This window comes from Glandiceps talaboti, chromosome 22 (assembly GCF_964340395.1).
Source record: "Glandiceps talaboti chromosome 22, keGlaTala1.1, whole genome shotgun sequence".
NCBI classification, from domain to species: domain Eukaryota; kingdom Metazoa; phylum Hemichordata; class Enteropneusta; family Spengelidae; genus Glandiceps; species Glandiceps talaboti.
Genome location: NC_135570.1, coordinates 12,210,925 through 12,227,642, shown reverse-complemented (window position 1 = coordinate 12,227,642; position 16,718 = coordinate 12,210,925). Strand labels below are relative to the sequence as shown.

At 35.3% G+C, this 16,718-nt stretch overlaps 1 long non-coding RNA gene across 1 annotated transcript; it reads left to right on the top strand.

The window, feature by feature from the left end:
* Window positions 1-477: 477 nt before the first annotated feature.
* On the top strand, window positions 478-15,022 carry LOC144452015 (uncharacterized). The gene is made up of 2 exons (XR_013482330.1): window positions 478-540; window positions 14,831-15,022. It is a non-coding gene; the product is annotated as an uncharacterized LOC144452015 (long non-coding RNA).
* The last annotated feature ends 1,696 nt before the right edge of the window (window positions 15,023-16,718 follow it).

The window sequence follows — 16,718 nt, the reverse complement described above, 5'->3', positions numbered from 1 at the left end:
ATGTACATACACACATACATACACACACATATACATACATACATACATACATACATACATATGTACATACACACATACATATGTACATACATACATACACACACACATACATACATACATACATACATACATACATACATACATACATACATACATACATACATACATACATACATACATACATACATACATACATACCATACATACATACATATGTACATACACACATGTACATATGTACATACACACATATGCAAATACAGGAAATAAGCAAGAAATTGTAGTAAGAAGAGAGGGACACACGACACAAGCTTGGTCTTAAGATATTTCTTCATATTTTATTTAAATTCTTTTTTCAGAATTACGTCACTTACAATCCGTGGAGTTTCATAGTGTTTTGTAGAAATACATTTGTCAAAAGAAAGAAAAATCAGTCAAGAAATTATACCAAGTACAAAAGAAAACAATGTTAAGAAGAGAAGCATCAACTAAAATTTGTAAAGAAGAATGTTGCAAGAAACTAGACATCAAGACAACCAGGTGGGTGACCTGTGAAAAAAACATATGCACTTTATTAAGTCAGTTTTTTTTTTTTATAGAAAAGACATTGTAACCTCCGTTAGTTAGTGTAAGTATTTGGTAAGTAAGTATTTAACCTGACATAGGAATTGAACAATTGCAAGAACACAATGTGGAAACAAAGACAAATGCACATTTTTAATTTCTGGATAGTTTGATATTTAGCATAACATTCCAGCAAGCATCGTTCCCATGATAACATTTCGCCAAGAGATATCTTGACCTCAGACCACCATCTGTTTATCTTGTACACCCCTATTTCCTTTCGATCTCTACACTACTTGTCTATCAAACATCACTGCCATGCACAGACTAACTTGGCCACTTGGTTGAATTTAGTTGTAAAATTCTTAGACCAAGGATGTTAGAGAGTTTTATAACCAGCTGATTTGAAATACCTGTATGCTGGAGCTCTTCACGGCATAATTGGTAATATTTGCCACTCTCCTTGACTTTGTGGAATGCTTCATTCCACCACTCATTGAGACCACTCCTTTTGCGAGAAATAAGATGAATGGTTGTCTTGTCATCAATTGGATCGGATGGACAGTGTAGCCCTTCACCAATCTTTTCAATACCACTGTTTTCAAATTCCAGAACACCTTGCATGACGGCTTCATTAGCAAAACCAGCATCCACCTAACAATGAAATAGTCATAACAATTAGACCTTAATGCTATCAGAATAACTCTGGGTCAATAACCTGTGGGTGTTACTGCAAAGTACACTTTACACTAACTCACTTCAATGGATATATACATCACACTAGAAGAGTCACACTCATCTGTAATGGAGGTTCTGTTATTTTTGGCTCATCAGTGTAGAATATATTAAGTATTCTCAGTTTGGGAGCAAATCACAGGCCAGGAGCCGTGTTACAAATAAACAAATGAATGAGCAAACAAACAAACAAAATATGCATTGGTAAAGGAAAATATTTCAAACTCATAGATAACTAATATGTATATATATATATATATATATATATATATATATATATATATATATATATATATATATATATATATATATATATATATATATATATATATATATATATATATCGGGTTTTTCGTCTCTACAAGCCTGTTTCGTGAGTAAATCACTCGTCAGGAGATGTTGATGTACTGAATATACCTCGTATAAATCGTGTGGTGTAAGGCGGGATTTACCTAGGGTGTTGAGTGGTGCTTTTGTTAGTACAAAAGGTGTCAATTATGTGTGCGATGGGTCAGGTGGCGCATTTTCCACCTCAACGGACTACACATAACAATAGAAGCCAACAAATAGATAATCAACTTTTTAGATGTCACCCTCAACTTGAACAACGATACGTACCGGCCCTACACAAAGCCCGACACCATCCTGCAATATGTACACCGAGATAGCAACCACCCACAAACCACGACTAAGAGCATACCCACTGGTATTAACAAACGCCTATCATTACACTCTTCGAACAAAGCATCTTTCGACCAAGCCGCACCTCCATACCAAAAAGCACTCAACGAGAGCGGATACAAATACACACTACACTACGAGCCGACCACGACCTCTAAACGAAGAAACAGACAATGGAAAGACATATTATGGTACAACCGGGCCCCATTCAGCAAAAATGTTAGCACCAACATCGGACACAGATTCCTCAGCCTTGCAGACAAACACTTCCACAAAGATCATAAACTCAGAAAAATCTTCAACCGCAACACCGTCAAAATCAGTTACAGCTGCATGAATAACATCAAGCACGTCATCAACAACCACAACAAACGCATCCTTATTTCACACGAACTCACCAACACCACCGTAAACAGCACCAATGCCAATAAAACATGCAACTGTCGACAAAAGAAAACATGCCCGCTCAACGAAAACTGCCTACAGAAATCCGTAATCTACCAAGCAGCCGTCACACGCAAGGACAACGACATTACAGAAACATACATCGGGCTCACAGAAAACGAGTTTAAGACAAGGTACAGAAACCACACAGCATCATTCCGACACACTAAACATAGGAACTCTACGGAACTCAGCAAACATATCTGGACCCTCAAGGATAAAAACATCGACCACTCCATTTCCTGGCGACCACTTTCATCCCACCCAACCTACAATAGCGCAAGCAAGAAGTGCAATTTATGCCTCAAAGAAAAGTTCTTTATTATCTGCCGACCCGAACTATCCACATTAAATAAACGAAATGAACTTGTATCCTCTTGTCGCCATCGAAATAAAACATTGTTGTGTAACACCTGACCCATCGCACACATAATTGACACCTTTTGTACTAACAAAAGCACCACTCAACACCCTAGGTAAATCCCGCCTTACACCACACGATTTATACGAGGTATATTCAGTACATCAACATCTCCTGACGAGTGATTTACTCACAAAACAGGCTTGTAGAGACGAAAAACCCGACTTGATTTTCTTCTACCCTCAACATATATATATATATATATATATATATATATATATATATATATATATATATATATATATATATATATATATATATATATATATATATATATATATATATATATATATATATATATATATATATATATACTATTGAATATTCTACTATATTTCTATGTATACTTGACTAAGTGCTCATCCATCCCAACACCAATGGATAACAGACAGTTCAAGTTTGCTCACTTATGTTTAGCATAAACACAACTTCGGAAGTCAAATCTAAAGAACAGGGTATTGGTGGAAATGTTAGCTATGACGTCATCAGGAAAACTTATGTCAGATCATAGTAACATGTCTCTTTATATTGGATGTTAGATTTCAATAACGAATGACGTTCCATGACAGAACCTAACGTAATTAAGTAGCAAGTGGAAGTTATGATGCAACACTTACCTCTCCTCTAACAATCATACGACGGAGCTCCATCTTATGACTGGCCATTTTCACGCTGTCTCTTCCTAATTCACTGAAGATTTCCTTGTGTTTAGATCTTAAACAGTGAAAGTCAGATGCCATTGGAATCAGAATACCTGCAATGCAATTTTAAATAAATGTTACATTTTGTGAAAATGATAATGAAATACACCACTTTGAATGCATATAAAGTACAATGGAAATGTCGCTAGCTGCCCACACCAAGAGAAAAGTGTAAACTATTGGTCATTGCACATGGACAAGGGATTTTATTTGAGTGGTTTTAGTTAATAGCCTGGTTTCATAGACCTACAATACAAGTATGAATAATGCTGCTGTGAATACATAATCCATTACATATACTATCAGTATAAGTTCATTTGTAGCAACATTATTCGTTCATACGATAAGACCCTGCTATTACAAGCAATGGCATGTGTTTCTGTCTGTTTGACACATCACAGTGGATCTTAAATAAAGCAACCCTTACGTAAAGTTCCTAAAGCATTCCTAAAAGATTATTCCTGTAAGATCTTATAGGATTTTAGCCCCTTTCTTAAAAGAATACTTTACAATTCCTATAGGAATTAGGATAGTCCTAAAGGAATCTTTCAGGACAGTCCTATAGGCATGATCAGTCCTATAGGAATCCTATAGGAATATTATAGGTCTTATAGGAATCCTATAAGAATACTTTAGACCATTTCCGTAAGGGAATGATTTGTCAGTATTTGATTGGACATGACTACAACCCAACGGTCTGTCAAGTTCATAAAGCGTAAAAATGAATTTGTTCGTTTAAACATATATCCAGACTTATCAGCATTATAAAAGAAAATGGATGAGTGACGTCGATTTAAAAAAATTAATGTAAAGTTAATCAAAAGACATTCACTTGCAACTCATTTGAAATTTTCATAAATAAAAACACCAGTCTATTTGGCAAAAAAAAAGAGAATTGTTTCTGGACAGGACATTTTGTGTAAAGTAGCCTTAGTTATTTTTTGTTATTAAAGGGCAAAGTGACAAGGTTGCTAAATAGTGGTCACCCCTTCTACCTGAAAGTATACTGAATCACGTTATCTTATAGAAATAACCAAAAGTGGACATTCTGATTCAGATTGTCGCATACATGTATTCTTATTGCATCGTAGCAGCCTTACCCAATGTTTTGCCAACCAAATCACTAGGGTCAAAACCATTTGGATTTCCTTTTGGAACGAGGAAAGCCGCCTCTGTTCTCTTAACTTCAATGTAAGGATCAGAATAGTCAACAGAGAGTGAACGGAATGGAGTGTAAGGCCATCCTAAACATCCATCGTACCAGCCATCAAGAAGACCTATGGATTAGACAAATGTTACTCATGGTTAAGATCATTCATGCATTTTAATGTAGGGAATACTAGTGTATATCTGATTCAGTTCTTTTCATAGCATTAAACTACAGATGACGTGTTTGAGGATAACCCATTGGATTTGAATCTGAAGATAATCTTTACCCAACATTGGGTAAAGAGATTTTCAGATTCAAACACAAAATGGATGTATAAGCCTCTATAGGCTAACGTGTTGTCATCTAAATGTCAATTCACTGTTTAGCTCACTGTGTGTTTCTACCATCATTGATTACGCATTGAGAGAACACTAACCTTTGCCAGGATGGGGACCAGCACCTGTTCCATGTGAGAAACAATGATCAGCTGTGTCGTAGAAACCAACGCATTTCTTGCCTGCAGCCTTGCACACTGTGTCAAGAAAATATGATACATTCATTGTGTAACCAAGACAACATGATACATTCATTGTGTAACCATGCAAGCCAACATGATATTCATTTTGTAACCAAGACAACATGATACATTCATTGTGTAACCAAGCCAACATAATATATTTGTTATTTATACATTGATGAATATTAAATATTAAATATTCAATACTGTATATGGTTTAGAGAGGATAAGCTATTTAAACAACATAATTTGATGAACTGCAAATTACTGTATAAATATACTAAACTTCAGACTTTGGTCTTTATTCATTCATCTGTCTTATAGATAATGAACAAATTTAGTATCAAAAACAACAAATTAAGTCTCCATTTGCCACAAAACTTTTAGTAATATAACACACTGTGGACACTTTAAGAATAAAGTCAAATAGCCGCCATTCTGAGAACTGAGTGATCTATCAATGCAACACAATATGCCCCAAAGTCTCTATAGGTCCAATCACATGCAATGAAATATGACTCGAAGCTTTTCACATTAGGTTCCTTCTGATTGGTTGTAAACAAAAATATGGCAAAAGGGACACCAAGCTTTTGCCTATATTGCAATACGAAATTCTTATTACGTATTATGCCTTAATCCAATCAGTTGAACCCTTCTGAGGGCTTAGTTACATGGACCTTGTAGATCCACTTTAGTTAATACAAACTTAGACAACCAACATGTTTGGTGGTCTAAGTTACAAACTACTGAATATAGCCGATGTGAATGACGGTTGTTTAAGTAGCCTGTCAGAATATACGATGACAATATTTCCATTGCATATATGAGAGTATAGATGATTGAGACGCAGCCCTTTATGATTCCAGTAAACCCAAAACATAGCGCTGTCTGGCTTGACCAAAATTTTACTAATAATGCCACATATATCATGAATATTCAATGAAAGTTAAAGTTAACTAAATATTGCCGCATTTAATTGTCAGGCTTAATTGACATGATAAATTTGTAACAGTAGTGCCTTTCTTTGCATAATTTCATACTTATTATCTTCAAGTTCAATGGTAGATTGTTAACACTGTTTTGAAATAATTTGTTCTGATTAGAACAATATTGTTTGTAATGTCGGAATGTTTATAAAATATGACACTGTCAGATAATTGCTTAGATATTAAATGGCAACTCAGATGAAGGTGAGAAAGTATACCAATATTAAGTTTATCCAGCCAAATTACGAAATGTGAGGTTGTTGTTGAGCTGAACGACATCATTTTGTTTCAAGTTTACTGTCTTCAATTATACATCCCACCTGATATGAGCACGATACCAAAACATATAAATTAGGAGATTTCTGTTTTACCTTCTTCGACAAGACGTTTATGGAAACCAATATCTACTTGACCTACGTCGGGGTCACTATTGAAAGAACAAGAGGAATACATTGCATTGAACGGATGATGATTGATTTGGTTCACTGTATGGAAGTCGTGTGACAGTTATAGGATACATATGGAGCTAATACATGCATGGAAATAATCAATAAACCACCAATTTGAGATTAGGTCCGCAGAGTTATATAATTAAGTGACGACTTTTCTACCATTAAGTTACCCTACTATGTACGTACCCTAGTCTGGATGCCGACATGGTTTCTAGCTAAAACACGTCTAGTCAAAGTCCCTCAATCAGCACAAAAAGTTGTTCATCCAATCAGTGAACCCCCAACTGTTATAGTGACATAAACAGTGTATGCATCCTGAGCTGGCAAATATACCATATTTGGACATTACATAATAAACACTCACTTTATGAGGGACTGTGTTATTGGTTAGAATTTTGTGATTGATTAACAAAGACATGATGTTAATGACTGTGTGGGTGGCTGTGGATGAATTTTAAATTTCATCTCATGCATCTCAGGACTTCTAGAGTAATGACTTTGACTAGACTGTGAGTGGAGGTGTAGATCGTAATGATACTGTGTAGGAACTAGACTAGGAATATCCAACTACCTTTGTCGTTTCTTTAACTTGAGCCCTATAACCATTTGGTTTTAACTCGACAGGCTAGTATTTTTAATTGTGGTCTGAAGTTGCAACTTTAAATGGAGAACTATAAAAAAATTAACTTACAATGTTTCGATGCCTGCTCCATGGATAACAAAACTATATGTGTCAGTATGTTCCATATGAGTTGGTTTCAGAGCACGTGTATCCTCACTGTGTACAATAACCTGAGAACGTCCCCCACAGTCACTGCCTGAAGTACATAAAACTGGGGGTCCTCGTTTAGCACGGATAATTTTTGCCTCACCAATGGTTCTTTCCCAGACTCCTCCGACTGGTTTTGGGTTGAGGTAAACGTGGTAGTTGATGTGGACACCACATCCCTTGGAACCCGGATGACAGAAAACTGGTGCTCTATCTAAGAAAGCTCTGAGGGGACCACCTTGGAAATGAGGTCTTCCATCACCTCCCACAAATACTTGCTCAGTGACACCTCGTCCACACTCACGACTACCAGATTCGCAGTGCATTGTGGGTAGAAGATCTCCAATACCACCATCACCCAGGCCACCAAAGCCACCGAGACCAAACATACGGGAGGCCATTGCAGCACGGACTGGTGCGGGTGGGCCGCTGCCACCGGCTCCGCCACCAAAAAAGTCAGCGCTGCCCTGAAATTGATATAACAGAGTTGTTTATGTCGTCACATGGTAATAACAGAAACTAAAAACGTTTAGTATAGTTTGTATTCACCCAGAAATATAAGTGGTATTACCAGGGCATCACAGCATATCTCATTTTGTCTGGTTGTACAAGTTTAACACACATGTCATAGGCTGAGTTCAAAGAAGGGTAGAGATGGGTTGATTTCGAGGAGTCAAGCTTAGTTCATTGCTGTCCATCATAATCATTTGTTTTTTGGTTTGTTTTTTGTATTTAACAACATTTTTATTGGGCTTATTATAAAGATGCAAATCTTTTCATGAATGGAATTTTTTACAATTTGTATTCGTAAACATTTCTTAAGTTATCAATTTCAAAAACTGTCCCCATTTCTTAATATGTCTGTTTAATTTACTTTTTCTAACCACAATATAAAACTCTTCAGTCTGAATATTTTACAAGTATTTTTTGTATGCCATCAAATCTGGTTTCTGTTTTCTAAACTTTGATATATAAATATGACGCTTAGCAACGAGGATAACAAAATTTAATACTAATGACAATTGTTCATCACCTAGGATGATTTAAATGGCATTTGGAATATTAATAAATCCTCAGCTTTCCTCATATAACACATAAAACCCATCCCAAAATCATCAGTTTCAAAGATGATTGGATCTGACTAGTTATATTTACTTATTTAGAGTATACATTTCTAGCTAAGACCTCAGATGGATGATGAAAGAAAACATTTGTTTTCACAGTTCAGACAGACACATGCACACACAGACACACACACACACTGCAGACACACACTCACACACACACACACACACACACACACACACACACACACACACACACACACACACACACACACACACACATACATACATACATACATACATACATACATACCGGTACATACTACATAATATATTTAATGCATACAAAATTCTGAAATAATTGATTCAAAATGTGGACACTTACAACTCCTCCATGGCCTTGCCCATGTCCATGTCCATGTCCATGTTCATGTCCATGTCCATATGGCACACATTGTACCCCTAGATACAATAGAGATAATGACATAGACAAAATGAACATTTGTCATGTATAGTATATCAGCTAGTAGTGTACTGTGCACACCTTGTACCTGCAGCTAGGTCCTCGAGTGTGTACTCTTATCTGCAGTCTGCATTGTACTGGGCTGGGCATAAATCCAACTATAATTATGAAATGACAACACTACAAAGAAGAGTTAATTATTAGTCAAATCAAACTTGAATAATTATACTTTCTCCACTTGAAATGATAGGACACATTAGAAATGCAATAATATTGATTATGTTTGTTATAGGAAGTCTAACCCAATTAATTTTTGTGCACCTATCCTGGTTCCTAGCTTGAATATGTGTATCTACCGTAATGTACAACCAGTACGTTCTAGCTGTCTTACTGAAACAATTAAGGCAAACTTGCCAATCTGAATTGAGACTGTCTTCATGCTTCTGTTAGTCTAGTGAATACTGTACTGTGTAAACATCCAAAAATGGATTATCACACACATACAAATACATTATACTGAAGATGGTAGCAACTTAATTAGTAATAATGAGAAAGTGACGTGACATTCAGGTTTCATTAGTACTGTTTGAAAGCTGTACTAGATCATTATACTTCCCTAATGTTCAAAGGTAACAGTTCCATTCAGGTATTGTTCTTGTATGCCACAAACTTTATACGATATGAATTTGTTGTTGATGGAATGCGTAGATAACATTTGATATCAGGAGTTGTTCGTAGGTGTATCAGACTGCGCGTGGATTTGTCAACTACAATCATTTGAAATTTTGTACGTTAATGTGTACATCAGGTTAACTCTGTCATTTCACAGTAAGAGCTGTTTCAAACTTAGCAACCTTTAAAGGGGCACATAAAGCTAGTTCATACAGTTTAGGGCGTAATCTTTGCTGCATATTGAAAAGGTACTTGAAGTATTACTTCTTACTTAAGGGTACATAACCATCACTTGCAATTGCAGATGGAATCCAAACCTGGTATAAGGATATAACTTATATCTTATAAATGATCTGATGACAAAATTCATCTAAAATTTATCTAAAAAGTAGCAAGGAAATCCCTACCATGTAATCAACTGTTCTAACACCACCAGAAGACAATTTTTATGTCATAGATACCTGGATGCACAATTTAGAGAAACGTTTCATGCACTGAACATCATGGTGTCTATTCAACTTTCCTAAATTAATGAAGGAACATTGTTGGATACGATGACTATTATGTTGTCATTTTTTGAGACACTGCAGTGAATTAACATCACAAATTATTTGTTTTTGCATATCTGTCAAGTACCTGTATTTTGTTCTGGAGGAAGATCGAGAGCTTTCAATGAGTGTTTGACTGTTTAGCTTGTCCTTGAACTTAGATTGTGGTGTTTTCAGTTATCTAAAATATGTTATTCATCAAATAAAGTTCAAGTTCAACTCCACTGTGTATACCAACTGACAATGTAAACACAAAATATGATGTAGCCTCATTTTTACCTAATTTATCTGTATGTTGAAGGTTACGATCTGCCCTTTTACCTGGTTACTCCAAGAAAGTAGCAAGTGACTGGTTTTTCGTTGTTGTTTTTGAGGGGAACAAAACTGATTTTTCTTTTGTTTTCTTTCATTCTCTCCTTGTCTAGTATCAGTATAACTGATGCCTTGTAACTACATGTATAAGAATTTACAAATGTTTTTCATTTAGATAGTTAGGGGATTTGGTAGAAGAATTGACAATTCGTATTTACACTGCCAGTTGGTATACACAGCATAGTTGAACTTGATATTGGAATAAAGAAAGCCTCAAGTTGACACTTGAATAAAAACAAAGTAATTTACATATGTCGACAAATTGTGGCATTACAGACATACAGTTATTAAACAAGTCAGACTTTCAGCATTTTTTTCCTTGTTGTCAAAAGCTCAGTGTCAGTTTTTTCGGAAGAGCTATCAAATTAACAAATTATTCAGTTAGGAAAACTCTCTGCTCTCTTTTAGCACCCCTATAGAAAATGGTATTGCCCCTTGGTAACTAAATGGTCACTCGGTTACCATATCCAGGTATCTGACAAATTTTACAGTGATTGATGTTTACATAGAAGTTTTGGTACTGAGCTGCCAGGTGTTCCAGATATTACATATAAGGTTCAACATGGACACATATGAATGTAATAATATTTCTATTGTCCCTGCAAGAAAGTTTTTTTTTTTTTTAAATTTAGAAGTGACTTCATTCTAAATCCAAGGATAGCATAGGTGATACTCGATATATATATATCAATATGCATTGAAACTCAAGAATGCAAACACTCGAGCGCCACGTAATGACATGAGACTGGAGCTCGAACCCATAGCGTACAGATTCTCAACTGTTGAACCAAAATATTTATTTTTGTCTTGTTAGGCAGAGCTCTAAAAGTAACACACAGAAAAACTAATTTACATAAGAACTTTAGGCCATAGGGAGATTTAACAAAAACTGTGGAGTGTTTAACGAATACGGAAAAAGTATGAGCGTTAAATGAAAAAATGCTAGTCTTTGTAATATAACACTATCAATTTGAGACAAAAAATCAAAGTTTAGGTAAACTTCATAATTATTAAATTTCCCATCAAAGATTTGTGTTGAAAAGTTTTTTCTTTACAGATCATATTAATAAAACTTTGAATTGAATGAACAAAAGTATAAGGGGAAAGAACATCTTTGGGGTTTGGCCATGAAAGTTTTTAGAATATTGTCGTTACTTACCACATAGAGTGAGGGCAATGACAAATATTGCTAAATGCTCCATCCTCTGTCAGTCTCTTACACTTACTGTGGTACGTCCACCAACAAAGACCAGTTTTAATTGTATCTCGTCTGATGTGTTATCTTTATTGTCATCGCTGACCGCATCCGGTAAAAAAATACATTCATCATTCCTGACAGCAACAATTGTATGCAAATAGTATGCAAACCATAATGCAAATCACAGGTGTTATCATTTTCAGTCTGAGCCTTAATGTGCAATCTTGTCAAATGGACATGTTTACAAAACCAGGGGGGCCATGAACAGAGTACAGACAATAAAGCGAAAACATTATTTTGATGTGATTGAACTTTATGAATTCTAATATGATGATGTTGTGTGAATTGATATTGAGCTCAGCAAGAGCTTGGATTTTTAACTGCTATCTAGCACAGTTGTCAGTCAATTCACACACTATAATGACCTTCTTGAACCGAATTCAAATTCAAATGTGGCATTTCAGTTAGTGGTTTATTCACAACATGATCAAATATTGTATATAATTACTAAGTTTGATAGGGATCAATGATATATACAAAATTGTATAGTATGATAAAACAATTCAACCAACCAACCAACTGAAGAACCAATCAACCAACCAATATAACAGACAGACAAACAAACAAACTGACTAACAAACAAATTATGAATAAAAAAATCAGATGAGGCTAGTTGAGACGATATGTTCAGTTCAATATGAGGGTTACTAGGTTTCAAAGGTTCAAAGCACAGTTAGACAATGAGTAGAAATTATAGGATATCGACTGCTACAGGTGATGAAAAATCACCCCAAGTATGCTTCTGTCAGACAACCTCAACTTAGACACAATCATACCATCTCTTTCAGATAGTAAATAACAGTCGACATTTAGTGATACTTGTTCAAATCACAAACCATTGTGTGAACGAATTACGGATTTCTCTTCAGTATACAAGCATTAAACTTGTACGTCCTACAATGTATAAGAAGAAATAATCACACATGCATGCATGCATGTGTGCGTGCTTGCGTGTGTTTGTGTATGTGCGTGCGTACAAGCATGCTTGTGTGTCTGTCTATCTGCTTCTTTGATTGCTAACACTCAAGCTCGCTAGATTTTGATAACTTTTCCAGACAACAATGGAATCATTAAATGCCAAACCATGTTTGTAGGTCAGCTTTGAAGTAAGGTACGTTGCAATCATATCTGTACCACGACAAACTACAAACTCTTTCAAGTAACCGCACTGACCCTTTGAGTTAGGTGACATCAACCTTTCTAGTGCCTATTATTTTGATTGGATGGACTCCATCAAGTCATGGACATAGTTATTAAAATCTTAGAACTTATACAAATTGAAGATTCCTACCAGATTTAATAAACCTTATAAGTTTTTCATCATGTAAGCGGGTTTTGGTAGGAGTAGGGCTGTGAAAAGTTCATGTCGTACACAATTGCCTACAAATCAGTTGATAACACGCTAGTTAATGTCACTAAACATGTTTCATCCGGATGTTATTGTTTTTCATCTTGGCATGGAATAGAAAATACCATTCTTCTGATGTGATCAATTATACTATCGGAAACAGAATATTGGCAAAAACACTTTGTATAAAGTTTATCTCTTAACAACACCAGTTATCATTTTGAAGTTATCTATATCAACGTCTGCTCTTTATTGGCACAAGTTTTATGTGATGTGTCAGAAAGAAGATGTGAAATTGACTGACATCAAATATAATATAAAACCTTAGAAGTTAGAAATATCAATGTTTCCTACATCTTTCTTAATAAACAAATGGAATTCCATGGTCTAAACAAATTGTTTTTTAAAAAAGTTACAACTTGTGTTGTACTTTTTGTCAGTCACTTCAGAAATTGATAATCTGATCCTCAATTGACATCTGTGCACGTACCAGTCATTTGTAAAGACATTTAATAGGACAACTTATAGTTCACCAACCAATAAACTGACCCTGTGACATTTTTAGCACAACTGAACCGATATGGTTCAGTAGTGCTATAGGCATGGTGCAGATCCTGTCCATCTGTCTGTGTGTGTGTGTGTGTGTGTGTGTGGACAATGTAAACTCATAAACTGCCAGACCGATTGCCTTGTATTTGGTGGGGACAAAATTACTTTTGGTGTCTAGTTGGGAAATTGTTCAAAGCAAAATGATAGCATCACAGGTATGTGATTTAGGTAAAAAAATGTCATTTTTGGTAAAGGGATTCTTAGACAAGTGAACAAACATTCAAAAAGTGTTTGCAAATATGCCTAGCAACAAGACCACACCCATAGCAACAGCCATATGATGATGTATGTCACAAAGATAACATCAGGGATTCATAGACAAGTGAACGAACATTCGAAAAGTGTATGCAAATATGCCTAGCAACAAGACCACGCCAATAACAACAGCCAAATGACGATGAATATTGCAAAGATAACAACAGGGCTGGATAGGCAACCATGTAATCATTCAGCAAACGAACACCTATACCTAGCATGGATCAGCATGTGGGTAAACAGTTTTAAAAAGTGTACAGTTGTGCTACAACACCACATATTGCTATTTTTATGCATGGCCCGTGATTGACCATCTCGTCTGATGACTTGGCTGTCAGTGAGACTTTACATGATCAGATAAGGTGGAAACTGTACAAAAAGATAGTTTAGGTACGGTCCACACAGAATAGACATAATCATGGATCACCGTTTGATCACCTTTGTAGCTCTCTGCATCTTCAGTAAGTTGACTATACACTCAGATTTCTTCAACATATTTTCGTTTCAAAATAACCAACTTGCTCTTTATTGTTGTCCTTAAATTCAAAAACATCTTAGCATATCAACTTGGGAAGAAAACCAGTCCTGTGTACGTACGTGTGTATTTTCAGTCAAACAACTATACTTTAAAAATCCTCCAGAAGTCCTAGTAATAGATATATAATTCACTTAACAATACAATAATACTTAATGATACTGTATGTCAGCAAAACCCTTATCCGGGCATTAAAGATTATTATCTCCCATACCAGGAGAGACATTACACATGGCATTGAGCATGTTAGTATGCCAACTCTTATTATGGAATTTTTTTCCTGCAGGTAACAGCTGGTTTTGCATCCAAAGTCTTGATGAATCTGATCCAGGCTCCAGGCATTGAAACCATTGGTGATCCCATTGAGTGTTCTATGAATGATGACCATACAACTGATCATTGTTGCCATTATCAGGGATGACACATAAAGATAGCAGTCGGTTAGATTGGTGGGATCATGCATTTGAACGTGTCAAACATAGTGGAAAATTCTATGAAATCTGCCAGAAATACGAAGGAAGTAATTAATGTATACAAGTTTAAGTTATTTGTTTGATATATACATACATACATATGCACACACGCACATACATACATACATACATACATACGCATGCATGCATGCACGCACGCACATACATACATACATACATACATACATACATACATACGCACGCATGTACGTACGTACGTACGTACGTACATACATACATACATACATACATACATACATACACACACATACATACATACAAAGCCTAGATAAGCCTCAGAGAGTATGCATTCAATTTCAAGTGTGATTATGATGATGACCTCTGTATTTTAATTACATAAAAAAGGGAATGATCATAATGGATAAATCTTTTTAACTTACTTGCATTCTTCATTCTCAGCTCATATAAAGAATGTTAACATACCTGTGTATGATTCAATTCAAGTCATTGATATTGACAGTAGCACCAAAAAGATGAGTGGTTGATTACACTAACTTATTTCTTTTCTTCTAGTTTCAGGTCTGTGTTCATTCTGAAAATGATTGCAAACGAAGATCTGATGGAGAATAAAATTAAATAGTTTGTCTTGAATAAAGATGAAATATGCCTTACAAATGTACAAATGACAATAAAAAACAGACATCATCATTATTTTACTGTGTCCTTATTAGCCACTATTGAGTCCTGCAAAAACAAGCTGTATCACCTGGCATGCAGCCATCATCATAAATCATTAGCCTCTTTTTACGATGATACTAACTTGCATCCCGTTCAGATGAATACATTCTCTATATTCTGTCTTTCAAGAATATATATCAATATAAAGAAAACAAGAATATGATTTGCAATATTTTGTAGTTCACATTGGAGTCAAAAGTAGACAAAGATTTAGTTTTATAAAAACACTCAGACTGTTGTAAAATGTGTCATCAAATCTGGTAGTGATTTACTTTTCATCCTGTCCTTTCAACGATGTGAAGTGTATGGTACTTCATGAATGTAGACAACGAATAATGTATCGTTGTGGGAACTGACAACTTGAAATGCGTACCTCAAGTTTAATTTATTTGTGTGAAGGAAATTATGGGACCAGTTTGGTTTAGGAGACCTGTATACATTGTAGCTATAAATGCCTTAAACTTGTGTTGGTTGTTATTGACGATATCTTCAGATCCATTTGCAAGTGCTATTGCCTACTTGTTGAATTTGTTGACAATATTGACAATATTAGCACACTTCTAAGTAACATTGTCCCCATGCACTTGTTGAAATTTGTCGCCAATATTGATGATATTAGCACACTTACAAATAACATTGTTCCTACTTGATGAACTAATGTAGTAGGACAGCCTTATTTATCTCTATTTTTCTCTTGAACCAACATTTCTTCAATCCAGCAAAATACTTTTTGAAGAAAAAAACAGACAGGATGTTTACCGAACCGTGCTTGTTTGCTTGCTTGATTGAGTGATTGATTGATTGATTGATTGGTTGTTTTGGTTGGTTCGTCAAATTAAAATCATGGTCACATTAAAATAAAGATAATCGTATGTTGGACTTTTTGTACAAAATATTTGAATCTATAGTAATTACCATAGTATTATAGAGTACAAATCAAGCATTGATCACAAATTTAGAAGGCCAAACATAAAGGATTATCTATGGGTTACCATGGCTACA